The 19,789-nt window shown below is 36.7% G+C and overlaps 1 protein-coding gene across 2 annotated transcripts in view; it reads right to left on the reverse strand.

The window, feature by feature from the left end:
* The window catches only part of Pkn (serine/threonine-protein kinase N), a 308,319-nt gene that overhangs the window by 78,818 nt on the left and 209,712 nt on the right, over positions 1 to 19,789 (reverse strand). The window lies entirely within an intron of this gene.

The following is a 19,789-nucleotide window of genomic DNA, read 5'->3' on the forward strand; positions in this document are numbered from 1 at the left end:
CAGCCCAGACTAGAACGCCAATGAGGTGGCTGAAGCAAATAAAAAACTACACTGGAAACACCCTACAGGATTCCTTAAGAAAAACAGAAGAACGACTCAAATGGAAATGCATATTCAATGAATTCATAAGGGACAAAATAGCACAGTTCCTCAACAATGAGAAGAGTGAATTAGAAGAATAAACTACCACATATATTTGAAATGCCAGTGAACAGCAGAACAGCTTGGATTTTTCTTTTCCTAATTGTAGAGAGTATTTTAATTACTACTCAATAACGAGCTCAATACACTAGAAAATTCTGGAATTGTCTGCTTCTTTATTCTTTATCTGTCTAATACATCATTCAATTCTTGGTGTCAATACACAGGAGACTTGTTTTACATTACCACAACATCTATATGACACGATTAGATGACGTCTCCAATTTGGAGGCTCTCAACTATAGAGTACTACAAACCTGTCCAAGAGGGCCCAAATTTTCTATGTAAACAGACAAAAAAAAAAAAGGAGACATATGTATTTTGTAATTGGGAACCATGATTAGGATTTATGTATAAGTTAATAGTGTGTATGATGTACTAGTCATGAGATGACATATGAAAATCTGAGCCCTGTCGAGGAGTGTGAAAACAAGAATGTACCTTTAAAGATGGCAAGGAATGATAAAGACCTGCTATAATTTAACAGAGAAGTGAAGAGATTGAAAAAGGAGGTGTAGGTTGGAAAGAAGTATGGTTAGGAATGGTTGTGGAAGTAAGGAACTTCCCAGGAAATTAAATTTAGTGAAAGTCAACTAAGGATAAAAAGATGGCAAGCAATCATATGAATTTTAGTGGGAAATCTAAGTATATTATAGGTACTTAAAACAAGAAACAGGTTCCAGAAATCATAAATGTCCAAAGAAAGTGTATATGTGAGGATTTACAGAGGGCAGAAGTATTTAGTCAACAGTACTGTATGTTCAGATATACTATTACACGTAATAAACTTCATTCTGTTTCCGCACTGACTTGGAATATCTAAGACGAAATTCTAAAAGAATTCAATTATATTAAGTCCACCAATTCAATACAGTTCTGCCATTTCTTCTTCTTCTTCTTTTATGACCACATAGGATCACTTTAGTCAGTCCGTCGTTCAGGTCTCTTTGAAGGGATTGTTCGGGCTTTGCGGTCCTCCCAGTACTTCTTCAGACGCTCCGATCTTCGTGCCCTTTCCTCAGTTGAAAATGTGCGTGTTGTTGGTTTGTTTTGTGTAAGGGTAAAGCGGAGGTTTGTATTCTTGAGTTTTGTATTCAATTTTATCTTATTTTTGGTGTCTTCTGTTGTAAGGCCTATTTCCTTCAGATCCTCCCTTACTTCTCTGATCCATTTACATCCTGTTGTGGTATTTTTTGAGACGAGATTGCGTTGTACTAGTTGTTTCAGAAGTCTCGAGTCCTGCATCCTCATGATATGTCCAAAGAATCCCAGTCTCCTCTTACGCATAGTATCTGTAATGGGTTCTAGCTCTTTGTACACGACTTTGTTAGGTATTAACCGCCACTGTCCATCTTTCTGATATTTTTTGTTGATACAGGTTCTTCCAATCCTCCTTTCAATTTTCTGAAGTCTGTCAGTCTTTGATTGTTTATTCAGGTAAAAGAGTGTTTCTGCTGCATATGTAGCTTCCGGTTTTATAACTGTGTTGTAGTGTTTTATTTTTGTATTTATTGATAGACATTTCTTTTTGTAGATATCCCATGTTAATTTTTGTGCTTTAGCTAATCTATTTGTTCTTACTTGGATTGAGATTTTTTCATTTAAGTTATGTGTTATTACTTCTCCAAGATATTTAAACTGAGTTACTATTTTGATTTTATTACCATTTATGGTGACTTCTTTTAGCTGTGTTGGTTTTTGGGGCATAATTTCTGTTTTTTCAAATGATATTTTGAGGCCAATTTTATTTGCAATGTTTTGAAGTTCTGATATCTGGGTTTTTGCTTCTTTAATGTCCACTGCTAGTAATGCTAAATCGTCAGCAAAACCCAGGCAATTTGTTTTGATTTTTCGGCCAATCTTTATTTTGGGGGGACATTTTCTAAACCATTCCCTCATTACCATTTCTAGAGCACAGTTAAATAATAGTGGTGAGAGCCCATCTCCCTGCCGTAGTCCAGTTTTAATTTCAAATGTCTCTGATGTTTCACCCCTAAACTTCACTTTTTACTTGGTATTGGTGAGAGTCAATTTTATCATGTTTATTAATTTGGGGTGTAGTCCAAGGTGTCTTAAAATTTTAAACAGAGATTCTCTATGGATGCAATCATAAGCTTTCTTGAAATCTACAAATGTTATCACCATATCTCTGTTTCTTCTCCTGTTATAGTCCATTATCAACTTAAGACTCATGATCTGATCAGGACAGCTCCTCCTGGGTCTGAAACCTCCTTGATATTCTCCTAGTTCTTTCTCAAGTTGTAAACTTATCCTATTAAGGATGATTATTGAAAATATTTTGTATGTTATGTCTAGGAGAGAGATTCCCCTGTAGTTATTAGGGTCGGTTTTGTCCCCTTTTTTGTGCAGAGGATGAATGAGGGCTGTTGTCCAGTGTTCTGGTAGTTCTTCTTTAATCCAGATAGAGACAGTGAACAGCAGAACAGCTTGGATTTTTCTTTTCCTAATTGTAGAGAGTATTTTAATTACTACTCAATAACGAGCTCAATACACTAGAAAATTCTGGAATTGTCTGCTTCTTTATTCTTTATCTGTCTAATACATCATTCAATTCTTGGTGTCAATACACAGGAGACTTGTTTTACATTACCACAACATCTATATGACACGATTAGATGACGTCTCCAATTTGGAGGCTCTCAATTATAGAGTACTACAAACCTGTCCAAGAGGTTGCTGAGGTTCCTGCATATTTCCAGATTTCCGCAAAGGTCTGATCTTCTCCTGGCGCTTTGTAGTTTTTTAATTTATTCAGAGCTTGGTAGACTTCCTTTATTGTGGGGGGATTGATGTTTTCTGGTGATGTTTTTATCGGGGTGTTGGTGTCCAAATGAAGGAGTTCTGTAGGTTCCTCACAATTTAAAAGCTTGTTGAAATGTTTAGCCAGAATTTCTGCATTGTCTTTATTGTTATGGGCCAGCTTACCATCTTCATCCTTCATCAGTAGGGTCGGGGGTTCATATTTTTGGAGTTGCTTTCTGAAGGTTTTGTAGTAGTCCCTTGATTTAGTTTTACTGAACTGTTCTTCAATTAACTGCAGGGTGTCCTTATGATGTTGTCTTTTTATTCTTCTTAAGACTTGGGTAGTTTCTTTTCTCTGTTTTACTAGCTTTTGATAGGATATTTCTGTCTTTTGGGACTGATGTAATAGCCATGCCTGATGTCTTTTCTCCACTGTTTCATCACATTCACTGTTCCACCATTGGTGTTTTTTACGTGGTTTAATTGGAGCTAGGTCTTCTGCAATTTGTTTAAGGTTGTGTACTAAGTCTTCAAGTTTGTCTGTGATTTTTATTTTTTCAGTTGCTTTCTGGTAATTTTTATTGTTGATTAGCTGGGTAGGATCTATTTTTCTTTTAGTTTTAAGGGCTTGCTTTTGTTGTCTCCTCTGGGGAGTGAGTTTAATTTTAATATTAACTACGTAGTGATCTGAACCTGTGTCTATTCCTCGGAGGACTTTGACGTTATAGATCTCTTTGTGGTGGTATTTGTCCATGCAGACGTGGTCCAGTTGCCATTCTCCTTTAGTGTAGTCAGGGTGTTTCCATGTTTTGAGTTTTTGAGGTTTCCTCTTAAAACATGTAGATTTTGAGATTAAATTATGGTTTCTACACAGGTCAACTAGTCTCTCTCCATTTTTATTTGTTTTCTTGTGTGCTGGCCATTTTCCGATGATGTCACGGTATTTTCTTTCTCTGCCTAGTTGAGCGTTGAAGTCGCCTATTAATAATTTTATATGGTGTTTGGGGATGTTATCTATGGTCTGGTCCAATAGGTCCCAAAATTCTCCTGTTTCCTCCTGGTCTTTTGAGGAGTTGTTTTTATCATTAGTGGGAGCATGGGCATTTATTATAGTATAGATTTTATTAGATGGTCTGTTTAAAAATTACATAGTTGTTTAAAATACCTTGGATATGTTTCGACCTGGCTTAGAGGACACCATCAGCAAAATAACAAAGAAGAAAGACATACAACAGAAACAGTGATACATAAAAATCCAACATAAAACACAGTCAACAAATGCAATGGGAGTTTACGTTAAAATGTACATAGCTTCAATATTAAAAATATATTCATCAAGTAAAATGGAAAACTTAAAAATGTACATGGATTCAAACTTGGACAAAATAAGTTGGTAGTGTGAGTTCAACTTTATACATGTTTCATCCTTTGTAATTCTGATCAATTGTGACAAGACCTTTTATTTAAACTGTAAATCTTCCTTCTGTAAGTAGAACTCAGGACTTTCAAGATTCCATCTTGAGTTAAATAATTACGTTAAAGTGTCATTCTAATTGAGACTGTTATATTTAAAGAGAAACTCTATATTTGGTTCGACCTTTGTATAACATTTCATTTATGACAATACATTTTATTTATTTGAGAATCTTACGGTTCTAAGTCAAACTCAATACTTTCAAAGTTCTAACTTGAGTGAAAAGAATTGTTGTGTTAAGTGTCGTTCTGATCGTGACTTCAAGGTTTTGAAATTGTGATCATTTGAAGTTTTCTCCAGATACTTTTAGGGGCATCATAAGTTCCATATTAATAGTGTTTATATCTGCATTGCCTGTTCTCATATTTGGCTGAAGATGACGCTCACCAGCATCGAAACTAGTTCCAAGTAAATGTTACAACTTGTTTATTTTAATGTTGGTATTGAAAAGGTGGATTTTTAATTTTACTTATCTATTAGGTGCATAAATATCGGTAACGGAAAAAAATCGCGCAGGTTTAATCGCTCATAATAATGGACGCGCCAGTGATAGGGCTCTCGCTGTAACCGAAGGACAATACACAGTTTAATATAGGAATTGGGACAGACCAAAACCATTGTTAACCCTCTTAGTGCCAGGCCCGGTTGCTCACAGTATGCCAAGAGTGCCAGACAGATTTAGAGAATTTTGCAGGTTCTCACTCTCTGGACTATATAGTTCACAAATATTATAATTATGACTTGAAATTGTCATTAAATGTTAACAAGAAGACATTCTTACCGCTGAATTAAATTACGGCACTAAAATGCTCTTGGGTATTTTGAAAAAAATATTTTCCAAGCAATTTTAAAACACCAAAAATTAAAAATCAAAAACAAAACAGAAAATAAAACAGAAAATTCAACTCAACGGTAAATATTGATGACTTCTTTGAAATGTCCTGGATTTTAGGTGAATAAAGATGTAAAATTTTACATTTTTATCTTCAGTTGTTTGAGAGTTATGTACAATGGTATTGTAATATACAATTGGCATGTTCAACAATGGGATCGAACCTGGCACATGGGTTGTAGTTAGGGTGACCAGATGGTGATACATTATCATTGTTCACAAGATGAAAGAATCTCAAGATCAATTGGAATCTGTTTCTTGAGAACATATTTCCAAACCATGGAATATAACGGGGGTTTTTGACCCAATAAGAAAATATGCTTGGCCTTCTAGTTATACCCATTTTCAACAAAACAGCAATGAAAGCCTTCATTTCAGTCAGTGTAACCGGGCGCCACTGCTGTGCTCTGGTATATGGTGACAAGACATGATTTCTCATACAGTATCTGCTTTTGTCTGTAGTTATGAGATTCAATAATTGAGCCGTACAAAATAAAATAAAAATACGCTACAGGTTTGCGTCTGACGAAGGGGCTTGTCTCGGGCCAGGAGTATCATAATAATCAGGTTAGGGTTAGTATTTTGCATCTTGACCTAATTGAATTTCACAGAAAACAAGAAATTGTTGCTGTTGGATATTGTTACAGCCGTCATCATCATCATCATCATCATCGTACTGTCACTCAGACTGTCATTACCACTTTCAATATTTACACTTCGACAATGAGCACGTGGTTGAGTATTTACAGAAAACTCGCTGTTATCACTCCCAATAACACTTACACTTTCCCGTTCTTCACTTGTTTGAGGAATGAATTACTCATCAGAGTCTTCATCATCCTCTTCTTCACTAAAAATTATTAAGATATAAAGCCAGTTCGTCATCGTTAACAAAATAACTTCTGCGCTAGTCATCATTTTACTCACGCAGCATGGAGATTGTATGTCATAGATGAACGCGGACTTTAGAAATTCAATGCATGATAACGAATGAACTTACGCACTATCTAGCGGCGTAGTTAAAATCAAATGCCAATTCTCTATGGACTCGACACATAAGATGTTGCAATCTGAAGGCCCAAGTTGTACTAACTTGTATAGAATTGCGCGCTATCCAAACAACGATATATCGTGGTTGGCACTTTACGCGTATATACGAAACAAAGATATATCGTTGTCTGGCTCTCTACGGGTTAAAACGGGGTTCTCGTTTTATGCCATACTCACTATAGCGGACTTCTACTGCATTATCTAATAAAATAAATGCACTACAATTCTCAACTGCACTTAAGTGTATCCTAATTATAACAGATTAACTGAAACAATAGAACTGAAGTTAAAAACTAAATACTTGATACTTGGACTATTATTCGGTAACTACCTACGCAAAAACAGAAATTAAAATTACTCTTATTTTGGTTTAATATTGAAAACACAAGGGAAGATGTCCAAGACAGCGACTTTATAACTTTTCTCGAAACTATGCCTAAGACTTGAACTACAAATATAGAATTATACGAATCAGCTGATTTATTGCACGGTATGCCAACATAATATTTTAATTCGATGAGCAGCAATAATCACTAACAATGAAAGGCCATTAACCATCTTGTCTTGCATATTGTGCCATTTCACTGTTACCTAAAGATACAACCGGAACGAAAATGGAGTCTAAATTGTCAAAAACGACGATATTTAAACGTCAGACACTACCACAAGCCGAGATGGTAATATTTGCGTCAAGTGCTCGGAGAAAGAACGAAACATAGAAGGCAGTGAAAAAAGAACGAAGTAAGAAGATTGTTACGAGCTATTACTAAGAAAAATTAGAAAGAAAATTTCACTCAATCACTTAACTTGCTTATGAGAGGAACGACATAGTCGGTTACCAGGAGGAGGATATCAGCACATCGGAATTTCATTCTGAAGACAGGAGGAAGACTTTATTTACGGCTATACTCCACAATATCAGTGGGATACATTACTTCGCTCCGCGAAATTAAATTACTTTTAAAAATACAGAAGATTCCACGGTGGTACGTTTCACCACATTCCTTAGACAAATGATACAGATGTTGATTCCCGTTGGGAATCTGTAATATTTGTTCCGAATGAGTAAATTTATAATACCAATGTAAATGGTCCGTTATTGGACATTATAAATTTTCCAGCTAACTCATTCCTGGTTGCCAGCGTTTCGCCCTCGTGTGCTAGGCTGGGCTCATCAGTTGGTACCTTAGCACACCTACCAAGACGCATGGCTAGTGCATACCGTGGAGGCCACTGCGTAGGCTAATTGTAGCCACCGGCAGTGCCAATGCACTATGAGACACTGTCTCACAACTAAAAATTGACAACGTATTAGCTGATACTCCCAATTTTAAACGGCTAAAGGATTGGATTTTCGGCAAGAACATTGAGAAAGAATATATATAAAACGCAATTTTCACATTTTGAGTGGAATAATTAATTTCACCTATCCCAGACTGTTAATTATTTCTAACATCAACTCTTCCAAGAAAGACGTTTATTCATCATGGGCAAATAGTAACAGAACATAGCCATAAGATGACGACGTTGACTGAAATGATGTATTATTCTGTTCCAATTGCTCAAGCCATTACCATGATGCTCTAAGAAGACGGAAGGCGAGACTACCCAGATGAACGCACCGTAGGATGACGTCGCCCCAGGAGACCAGTAACCAGAAGAGACGGTCCCGAACGTTCCCAAACACCTAAGGGAGATGAAAGGAGCTATGTCTGCATGTCCAAACGCCCGGACATGAGTTGACTACAGGAGTTGCTGAACAAAGATAAGTCCACTTTGAGTTCAATGTACAAGTAAGAAATTATTGATTTTTCTTCTTATTAAAGTGCTATTCTAATTAATGCAAGTGCGATAATTAAATACGAGTAGCTGGCTACCGAAGTTAGGTTAAAGGATATTAGGTATTCTTCAAACCTTAAACGTCAAATCCATATGTAGGGAACAGTCATCCAGTGATAAGAAAGCCTTCGTTCGTAACGCTGTCAATATAATGTGAGAGGAGGCTAGTTTTTAATGTATTGGTGAGTTTCATACGACGTTGAAATAGAAGTTAGGCATGTGTGAGAACTTATGTGACTGATGAATTGTAGGAAGGAGATCGTATGTATAAAGTGCTTACTATATATATAAATGTGATAATATCTTTTGGAATTATGAAAGGATTAAAGCTATGACAGAGTAGATAAATTCACGAACCATGATAAAGGTAAGAGATACGTCGAATTAGAATATGATAATACATATACGGTGAAGTGAAATGATGATGATTTAATGTGAGTAATGATATGAGATATGGTAATTAATATTGGTGGCAGTTGTTATTCTTCGCGAATATAGTCATGGTTATGTTGTTGTGGACATAATGTTCCAAGTTACGTATTTTGAAGTGATTAGTGAACTTATTCTGTTTTCATTTGATTATTTACCCATGAGTAAGCCAAGAGTAGGATAGAATGCGATCACAATGCCGTCCGTATGTTGACATTTATATTTAAAATCACCAAATGATTTATAATGAGGAGGATGAATTTAAACTAGCTAACACCCTTGTATATCTTCTAATTATAAGATTCTTCTCATGTGTTAGGCAGACTTTGAAGTTAATTCTAAGGCACTACCTAGTATCACTGGTGACTTGACTGCACAAATAAGAGTTACTAATTCGAGGTAGAGTCTTCGCACAAGGTAGACTACATAGTTATCGTATATTTTGATGGAAGTATGATGATATACACTTGGTAATACAGTGTAATAGCATGGATACGCACTTGAATTTATGAATAATCTCGAGTTCAAAGTAATTTATCTAATTTTCTAAATGTGATGTTTGATCATCCTTTTGAGAGTATACATTAATTTAAAGGGGACTTATCGATGTTTATACAACAGGATGCGTCAAGAAACATTAGCATTACTTGCAATACAACATCTGTCAAATATTATAAATACTATGAGGATATTTTCCAGGTTAATTTGATTGTGTATCTAGACACAAAGAATTAGGAGCAAGAGAAGTTATTACATTTCCATAAATCAACGTAAATAAGATGAGAGAAAATAGAACATTTGAATTTAATTTTGTGAGATTTCATGTAGAAAAGATGTGATTCCAATTTCGTTAAGAGGTTTACTGCCAAATACGAACCAGCGTCCTATATTTTCTAAAACCACCCTCAATCTACGACACTGTACATATTATGTTGTGATGTAAATTTTATTTTTCTTCATTAGATGCATCTAATATCTTACTTAGTCAATATTTTAATCATCTAATATTTTAATTATCCAATGTTTTACTTCTCCAATATTTAATCATTTAGTACTTTAATTATCTGATATGTTAATTAATATTGTCATTACCCAATATTTCTTTATCCGATACCGTCATTTAATTCAGTTTCTTTCCTTTTCAAATAGAGACTTTCTAGACAAGTAGTTCTTTGATTGAGATCTTCTAAGATCGTTATTATTTATTTTCCAAGCATCCTAACTGGACATTTCGTTTCTTTCAAGAAAACTTAATGTTATCAGAAATGAACTTTTAGATAAGGACATAGCCCAACACTCATTACTTTTATTCCCAAAGGAGAAATTATGATATTCTTTCTACGGAATGAACTGAGTTTGTAATAAATGTATGTTAAGATATCAACGTTTCTTTTAATGGCTTTTTAGAGTAGTTACTTAGTTGTAAGTACCTATATTTTTGGCAATCTGGTAAACCATAGGGAATTCTAGCTAATATGCGAGTAGGAGACGTCCTTCTACGTGAGTTAGATATTTCCTCGAGCATAATTCGGTGTTCTTTCTTCTCAACCGGAACTCATAGCCCGTAAATGGCAAATTTTATTATAATTTGAGCTAGTCTGGATCTTGTGCGTTCTTAGCTGGACGCGGGAACGGCGCAATATTGCCATAGACTATTCACTTTGTAAGAGATGTATTAGTTCCACCTTTCAATACAAATCGATTTGCACTGGAAGGTGGAACTAATCCATCTGTTAAAAAGTGAACTATCTTGTCAGCAAAATACCTTAAAGCTTACTTTCTTTAAGTCTTATTTTCTTTAACTAAATTTACAATGCTACTAGTATTGTATTTATTATTTAAAGAATTTGTTTTGCTCTTTCAGGTAAGCGCTATACAAAATATTGTGTCTAGTATCCATACAAATGTAAATGTAGAAAGTGCTACAGGTACAAATCTATACAATAAAACCTATCCCAAAGTATCCTGACACCAACACTATTGACATTAAAAAAAAAAAAATCTTATTTCCCACAACCTAGATATGAACCGAAGTAATCTATAATACATAATCTAATGAACACAAATGGATCTACTCAATGTAAAATTTAAAAAAATGTCATTAAACTTGATTATTACACACAAACCCTAAAACACAATATTTACTAAACTAAATGGATCACGCACACACACAAAACTAACCGACTTTTAATAAGTATTAACTACTATATCACTAGGATAAGACAGAGGACTGTCAACAGCCAAATGCCCAGTGGTAGTGGTGATTATTGTTTAAAGAGGAAGTATAACTAGGACCAACTGTCCAACAATTAATTTTCATGCTAATGTATCTTCAGAGATATCAGTGTAAGCCACAGGGACCAGGACGTCCACCACATGCCAGGAACAGCACAATCTGAACCAAGTGAGTGATGATATCGGGCTTGATGGAGCTGGCCATCTGGTGAACTCAGCAGTAGAAGGCACAGTGCAGGAGAACCCTACAGAGTGTTGTGCAAACACAGTGTATGAAGTATTTAGTGTGACTGCTGCCTGGGAGACTGATTACCTTGGATCGAGTAGGAGTATTTTCAGTCGCCTTGACAAAGAATACTGCAATGTATTTGAAACGTCGGGAAACTGAACGTAACGTACAGAAAACAACAACACGGTTCAACCCAGAAAATAAACTTAATTCTACACACCGTGGAAGCTTCACCTCTAAGATACAGTGTATGAAGTGCAATGTTAAGACTATGTATCCTAGGTTTTGTACTTCTCCACACTGTTTGAGGAATAATGTAGGAATTGCCTTGTTATTCTTAGTACATGCTAGAATTTGTAGTTCATAAATGGGATACATTTGTGCAGTATAAAAAAAGTGAGCATTCTCATAGTGGTATTCATTCTGTATTTTAAAGTATTTGTGCCCCTCGGTATTATTTAAATAAAAGTTTCAATTTCTACTCAGAATTACAGTAAGAACATGACCTACTTTGCTCACATTAGTGCCTAGTGTGATCATATGGACATGGTCCCTGGCGGGAGAACTATTGGGTGGACAGCATGAAACTTAATATACCGGTACATACTTTATAGACACAATCGGGAGCAACCTATATATCAAGAAGATGAAAATTCTAAAAATAAAAAAGTCTGGCATTAAAAGGTTAATGAGGTTGTTAATGCCCTAGAAAGTAACCAACATTATGTGATGCATCATAATATGCCTGATGAAATAAAGAGTTATCACAATTTGACGGCATAGTTTATGCTGTAGAACAGACAATAACAAAGTCTAAAAAATCTGATCTTTCCTATGGAGTTTAATATAGAATTTTGTATGATGTATACTGCAAGTTCATATTACCTCCAAATATATAACTTTTAATGCAATACATTCCTGTTTTTTTTTTTCTTTCTATACTGTGGGCATACTTTCAGTTACATGTTTTTCACCGTTGCACTTTTTTTCAGGCCCTGAAAAAAGTATTAAAAGAAGCTACTGTAATAATAATAATAATAATAATAATAATAATAATAATCTGTTAAGGTTTAACGTCCCTTCAACTAGCGCACCTATTGGAAGAGAGACCTATATCTGCCGTTCACAGATATCTGGGGCCACAATTACAATTAGTGTGATCCTCTATGTAATAATGAGGAAACAAATGGTAAATTACCACACTCCTCATTTCACTAGGACACCTCTAATAATAATAATAATAATAATAATAATAATAATAATAATAATAATAATAATAATAATAATAATAATAATGTTATTTGCTTTACGTCCCACTAACTACTTTTACGGTCTTCGGAGACGCCGAGGTGCCGGAATTTAGTCCCGCGGGAGTTCTTTTACGTGCCAGTAAATCTACCGACACGGGGCTGCCGTATTTGAGCACCTTTAAATACCACCGGACTGAGCCAGGATCAAACCTGCCAAGTTGGGGTTAGACGGCCAGCGCCTTAACTGTTTGAGCCACTCAGCCCGGCTAGGACACCTCTTAGTGATGCCTGGGCCACCTACAGTGGCTGATGGCAAAGCCGTTCATGTTCAGACCAGCCTCTGGGCTGAACACTCAACATCTATGTAACAGAATGTACCCCTAGTGTGTGTAAGCTCTGAGAACTTTAGAAATTTGTAACTGCTCATTATGGGCAGTAACATTTGTGATCTGTCATGAAATTTCCCAAAAACTCCTTACCTTCATACCTGTATTCCTCTGATTCTGTATCATTTTGTATGATGTATGATGTAAAAATTTCTGCCATTAGATAACTGAGAGCAGTTTTCATTATATTTTTCATGAATCGAGGATGCAGTGCAGAGAAGTAAAAGAATGTATTGCCTATTATTATAATAATATTCGCCTATGATTGTAATAATATGGCACAGAAAAGGATAGAAGGCAAAATAGCCAAAATAATGTGTAAGGCGATGTACACGACTGACAGTGAAATGGATGAACTGGGAGATATATATTTATTATCCGTGTGTATGAAGGTTATGTATCGTAATTCCAAGCAGGTATAAATCATAACGTTATGAATACAATTTTTCAAAGTTTAGGGCTCAGGTTTGTAATGAAAATGTCCATGAGGGAAACAATTTATCATATGAAGAAACAATATGACAACTTGCAAGTAAGTGGATATAAAAATTAGTTTCATAATCTATATTCAGAGACCAACAAATGGGTTGAAATTGTTCTTTTTTTGTTTGCGTAATGGTAAACACTGCAATACTTCTACATTATACAGAATACAGTGGAACCTCGATTCTCCGTTTTTAGAGGGACCACCGTAAAAAAAGTACAACACGGGAAAACGGAAAATTCAGGGATGAATGAACCATGAACAATTTGGCTAAACATCACAAAAAAAAACTTAAAATCTTACAAACACCTCTAAACCAAACCAAACTACACCCCCAATGGGCCTTCTGCCTACCAAGCGACCGCTGGTCGATCCGAACGCCTGCAGATTATGAGGCGACGCATGGTCAGTGTGACGAATCCTCTCGGCCGTTATTCCTGGCTCTCTAGACCAGGGTCGCCATCTCACCGTTAAATAGCACCTCAATTAAAGGTAATCGTAGAACGAGTCAACCTGAAACCAGCCCTCATATCCAGGTAAAAATGCCTGACCTGGCTGGGAATCGAACCTGGGTCCTCCGTGTGAGAGGCAGGCAAGTTCGACCGCGGGGCTGACTTCAAACATTAATTACCGGTACATGACTTAAAAGTCTCGCAACTTTACATTCAGTTTTACCAGGGAAACTTCGTCGGTTTCCTCTGAAAACATCTTTCAGTCCAGCAACTTTGATCGGTCAAAATGTTCGAAAATCCTAATAACATCAAGCCAAACAATCGACCACAAGTATTTTTTAATTCTCTAATCTAATAAAATAAAGCACATTGGATACAAAAGCGCCCAACATGATGGCAAAATCCTTTTTTCTTTAAATCTTCCATTGCAATTTGATCACCGGTATACTGTTCGTAGTCAGTTTGCGGAAATCTTGTACCGTGCAAATTACGCCTACAACCTACATCGACTTTTAAAGGTTATTTTGAACTCGAGAATACTGTTTCGAATGTAAGTATCGATTCTCAAGTTTTCGAATGCATTATATTCAATTATGTTCGTCACTAATCACGATTAAATTGGAAAGACTTCCGAATTTACGGTTATTCGCGACCTGGAGCTCAGCTGGAAAACGCGCTCCGCTACTCAAGTCCGTACGAGTGCGAAATGATGCAAAGGTTTTTACATGTAACGTGCGCAAATAAAACAACTGCGGTTTTAACATTTTAACAGAATAACATGAAACTCCTAGTCTTACATTAGGACCAAAACAGTAATATGCAATCCCAAAACCTCCCATGGCTTTATGTATGTAAGGTGCAACAACTGTTCTGGTCTCGATAACGCAATCGTTACGATAATATTAAAATACTACATTTGTGTTAGTTAAGGAGGAGCAGTTTAGATTCCTGGCTGAAAGCTCAGTGACTATACAGTGCCCTGAGGGAAGTGCCGAAAACCTGTTTGGCGATACGCTGGCAAAAAAAAAAAAAAAAAAGTTAACATCTAACCCTGGACATAATGTAGACGCTTTGCAAGTACGAACATTTGACAAAACTCGTTCCATTTTCAAGTAGAGCTGTCAAAATGCGCTCTGTCTCCTTCCAATTGTTGTGGACACACTTTGCTTTATGATTTCAATTCTCTAAACAATACCACCCGAATGCGATGCTAAGATGGTCCCTTATGCAAGTTCACCGCCGATCGCTTTTCCGCTTCCTCAAAATACCGCAATGACTGGACGTTGACACCAAGATCCACAAGTATGTCGTAGCCGTCCTTTCGTGATATACAGTTTCTTGAAAAACGCGTGATCGAGGATTTAGCGTTGATGGGACTGAAATTTCTGAACGGTTGATACGGGAAATCGTTTTTTCGAGGAACAGATAGTGCTGGATTTTTACAAGGTGATTTAATTAGGATGCTCGTGGGACCTCGTAATTTGAACAGATAATATGGGAAAACGTAGTTTCCGGGAACGTATAATCAAGGTTCCACTGTATTTGAAGGCAGTTAGCGGGATATAAATGTAGAAGATAGCACTTTTCAGATGGTGTATCACAAGTTAAAATCCACCGAATACGTTCAGAGGAGGAATTTTTTTTAAATCACTAAGACACCTGATTTTTGGGAACAAGTACAAAATTTGGGCTTTATCCCAAGTGTGTTAAAAGTCTAATAAGTGTCTGATTTATTCCCTTAATTATGTACGACAAATAAAAAGGTAATGAACCATGAAGTCAAGTGTCATGTCCCAAGTTAAAATACTGAATGATATTTAAATATTGAAAATTTGTGTCCCCGTTTTTGTATGTTTGGACTAACTACAGTAAAATATGTTACTGTAACAATGCCAATTTAACAAATTGTTCAGAATTGCAAAATTCTTTTGAGGCCCCTTTTGTCTATATTTAACTTCATATTTTCAAAACCTAATTGGAATGATCCTATTTTAATTGTCGTGCATTTCGCACAACTCGTTCCTATGCATCTAATATCAGACAGCACACTGATCATAACATATAGTTCGTGAAACTAGCTGATTACAATATCATGGGAAGGTAAGCAAACCAGATGACAATTCTGATCGGCGGTTGTGTACCAAACAGTGCGTGAAAATTATGATGCGTTTCTTCAAATTTACATTTTGTTCATTTCTGGAGTTCATCATTATGTAAGATTAAATTCTTGTAAATAAAACAAAAATTTAATCTAATTTCCTGTGTAATAATGGCTTGGAGAGAGACATTAACATTAACATACTGGAAGCAATGCAGATGTTCTGTGCTGCATGAAAATCACTGAAAGAAGAAATCATTGCAAACTGCTTTAATGGTTTATAAATCACAGAAAGTTAAGTATTTGATGATGCAGAAAAAGAGGCAAACTGGAAGCGTTTGTGTGAAAAGTTGGATGTGCCAACAAGTACGAATCTTGCCAACTACGTCGACGTGGGTTGTCATGACTTAGTGCAAAAAGAAATCAGTGATAATGACATTGACATACTTGCATTCTTAATGACATTGTGGCAGACAATGAGTGATAAAAATCCATGTAATGAAAAAATGAAATGGCGTATGGCTTCTAGTGCCGGGAGTGTCCGAGGACAAGTTTGGATCGCCAGATGCAGGTCTTTTGATTTGACTCCCGTAGGCGACCTGCGCGTCGTGATGAGGATGAAATGATGATGAAGACGACACACACACCCAGCCCCGTGTCAGTGAAGTTAACCAATTATGGTTAAAATTCTCGACCCTGCCAGGAATCGAACCTGGGACCCCTGTGACCAAAGGCCAGCAAGCTAACCATGTAGCCATGGAGCCAGACATCCATGTAATGATCAGGTGGAAGAGGAAGATGTGCCTCAAAATGTTCAACAGAGTTTGACTCTTGTGCAAGCAACAAACATGGCAAATAGTCTTAAAGATTTTCTTCTGTCACAAAGTGATGAGCCAAAATCTGTCTTAAATTCATATGGTGACTGCCTCAAATGTTCTTTTGTCTCTGGGAGTGTTCAGAAGAAAATCACAAGACTTTTTCAAAAAAAAAAAAAAAAAGAAGTCCAGAACATAATATACCAGAACAATGTAAAATTTGATATGGTGAAAATTTACAGAAAACGTCTTGCAATTACTGTATACCATTACTTTGTGTACAAATATCCTAATTTTCCTATCATCTAATAAATACAGTGAAACCTCGTTAACACGTTCCTCATTTTCTTGATTAGCACATTGTAAATTCCAAGTCCCACTTCATGCCTTATTAAATCTATATAAAAAAATACCTCGCGTATCGTGACACAAAATTTTGCTATTACAGCTTAGTACGATCGCAGTTTTCCTAGCCTTGAAAATGTATTTTGACATCCCTTGTGAAAGGAACGTGATTTCCAATACAGACAGGAGCCCTCACCACAGGAGGAAGGTCGGAGAAATTTGGGCAAAAACAGGAAATGGCCTTGAATTCCTTAACTTTACTGGACTAAATTACACTGCAAGCCATTAGCCTCAGAAAAGTTCAATTTTGCTTACCGGTTTTCAGTGATATTGCTGAATAACCCAGTAAGACTGTTTATGCTTGTATTTCGCATTCCATTCAGAAGTTATTATTATTTTTTTTTTTAGAATTTGTTTTACGTTGCACCGACGCAAAGAGATCTTATGACGACGATAGCATAGGAAGGGGCTAGGAGTGGGAAGGAATCGGCCGTGGCCTTAAGGTACAGCCCCAGTATTTGCCTGGTGTGAAAATGGGAAACCACGGAAAACCATTTTCAGGGCTGCCGACAGTGGGGTTCGAATCCAGTATCTCCCGGATGCAAGCTCACAGCTGCGCGACCCTAACCGCATGGCCAACTCGCCCGGTCATTCAGAAGTTAGAAATGAATTCTGTGTTCAGTGATACGGTGAAGGGTAGCGAATATTTTTTTGCGTGATAGACTACCTATGATTTAAGAACATAATCATGTCAAGTTTACTAGCATGGTGCTTATGTCTTGTGGTAGCCCAGTTATGGATATGAAAAATTTAAGAAATCACTTACCACAGGTTTTTTCCAACAAGCAGTTTGTGTATGGTTTCGTACCGATTCATGGACTGATGTAAGCGCATGCGCAAGCTATGTACTCCTTGGGATCCGTCGCTGAACAGCAGTCTGTTGGAACGGTTTGTGAACGGTCAAGAAAAACTACAATGCACATGCATTCATAATTACTTGGGAGATTTGTGGACAGTACGTTTATGAGAATAAATAAACAGTTCTTGTTCTTATTGTTCTGTTTCTAATCAAATGTGCATTGAGCTGAATATCTCTCAATGTCTGAATTCTTGTTTTAATATTCCAAAAATGTGTTCAGTGACATATCTGCTTCTAGCCAGCCTGACATTGTAATTAATTTGATGTTCATTCAACTGGCCCGTCTCTGAAGCGGGTTAGTAGATTTCTCTTCAGAGGATAGTCACTATCACCTAAAGGTAATACGGACCATATTTTTCTTCTAAATTATTGTTAAGGGGTGAATTTCTACAGGCTCTGCTATCAATTTTTGCCAGTAATCACAAACCGCTTACATCTGAAAATTAAAAGTACTATAAATAATCGAATGATGTACTAATATATTTGTTCATTAACATTGGTTTAGCATTAAGACATAGCCTACTTTGATAAATAAGTAAATAAAATATACCTGTATGCCCTTTTCTATTTAGGTACGAGTCGGGATCATTCGCAGGTTCATCAATTTCAGTGTGACAACCATTTATGGCATCTACGACTCTCGGAAATCCATTTTCTCTAAAAATGTTGCTCGATATTCACTTTTTCATTCTTTGTAAATCAAGGTTATAACTTGTGGAGATAAGTTGCCAATAAAGACTGTCAGCCGTTTGATAATTCTATGCAGAGAGCTCAGAGAAATGCCAAATTTACCTGTTTTTAATTTTTTTTTAACAAGTTGCTTTACACTGCATCGACACAGAAGGAAGCAGCCATGGTCTTAATCAAGGAACAGCCCAGCATATGCCTGTTGTGAAAATGAGAAGCAACGGAAAACCATCTTCAGAGCTGCCGACAGTGGGATTTGAATCCTCTATCTCCCGAATGCAAGCTCACAGCTGCGCGCCCCTAACCACAACCAACTCGCTCGGTAAAACTATCTGCAACACACTAGAAACTTGCAGTCTGCTGACTACATCAGAATCGGCTTCAATATCGCCATTTGTCATTATTTTAATTCAACGTGTTGTCTGCGCCCGCCAGCTATTGACTGCAAACTCGTGTCCTTGTTCCGAGGTGGTGCAGCTCTTTTCAGGCACACCCCCGTTGGAGGTGAGCTGCATGTACCATTTTAACCACTTACCACCCCTTCGGCCATTCTTAAATTTCTGGCAGTACCAGGAATCGGACCCGGGCCCCTGAGGACAGCAGCTGATCAGCTGTTCACAGCTATAGACCACACTGTACTGCTCATCGTTATTTTGGTGTACTGCGCATATCTCTGACTAACAGTTCTTGTTCTGGACTACGTACTGCTTTGCCAGCCAGCAAACTGGTTCACGAATAGTCTATAGTCTGTTGGAATGACCGACTGAGTCCGCGTTGAGTTTGAAATTAGTTGGAACGCTCTTTCCTTACTGAACATGCAGCAGACAGTTTGCAAACTGTTTCTGATTGTGTTGGAACAAACCTTATAATAATGAAGACAAAATTAAAATGCAGAAGAAAGTGGACAGGCATCTGCATCTTTCACTACGTCAAAACTTACACTTTCGAGTTCGACTCTAGTCGATCGAAGAAAATCGAAGTGTAGTCAAATTCAAGATGGCAGTGAAAGTCATTCTCTCCACTTCTCTAGCACATGGCCGAGTTTAACCACCAAATAATTTATGGTCGAAGAGTGTGACCGGAAAATATGTTAAAATGTTAATATAAGGCTTCATGTAACATTTGTTTCAGAAAGAGTGTGATCTGCAATAATACAGTGATCCATTTATAGCCGCAGTGCATATATTTTCATATTTGTTGTCTGGTTTTTTACACACCTTTTAAAACACTGTTATTATCTA

Source organism: Anabrus simplex, chromosome 1, assembly GCF_040414725.1.
Source record: "Anabrus simplex isolate iqAnaSimp1 chromosome 1, ASM4041472v1, whole genome shotgun sequence".
Taxonomy (NCBI): Eukaryota; Metazoa; Arthropoda; class Insecta; order Orthoptera; family Tettigoniidae; genus Anabrus; species Anabrus simplex.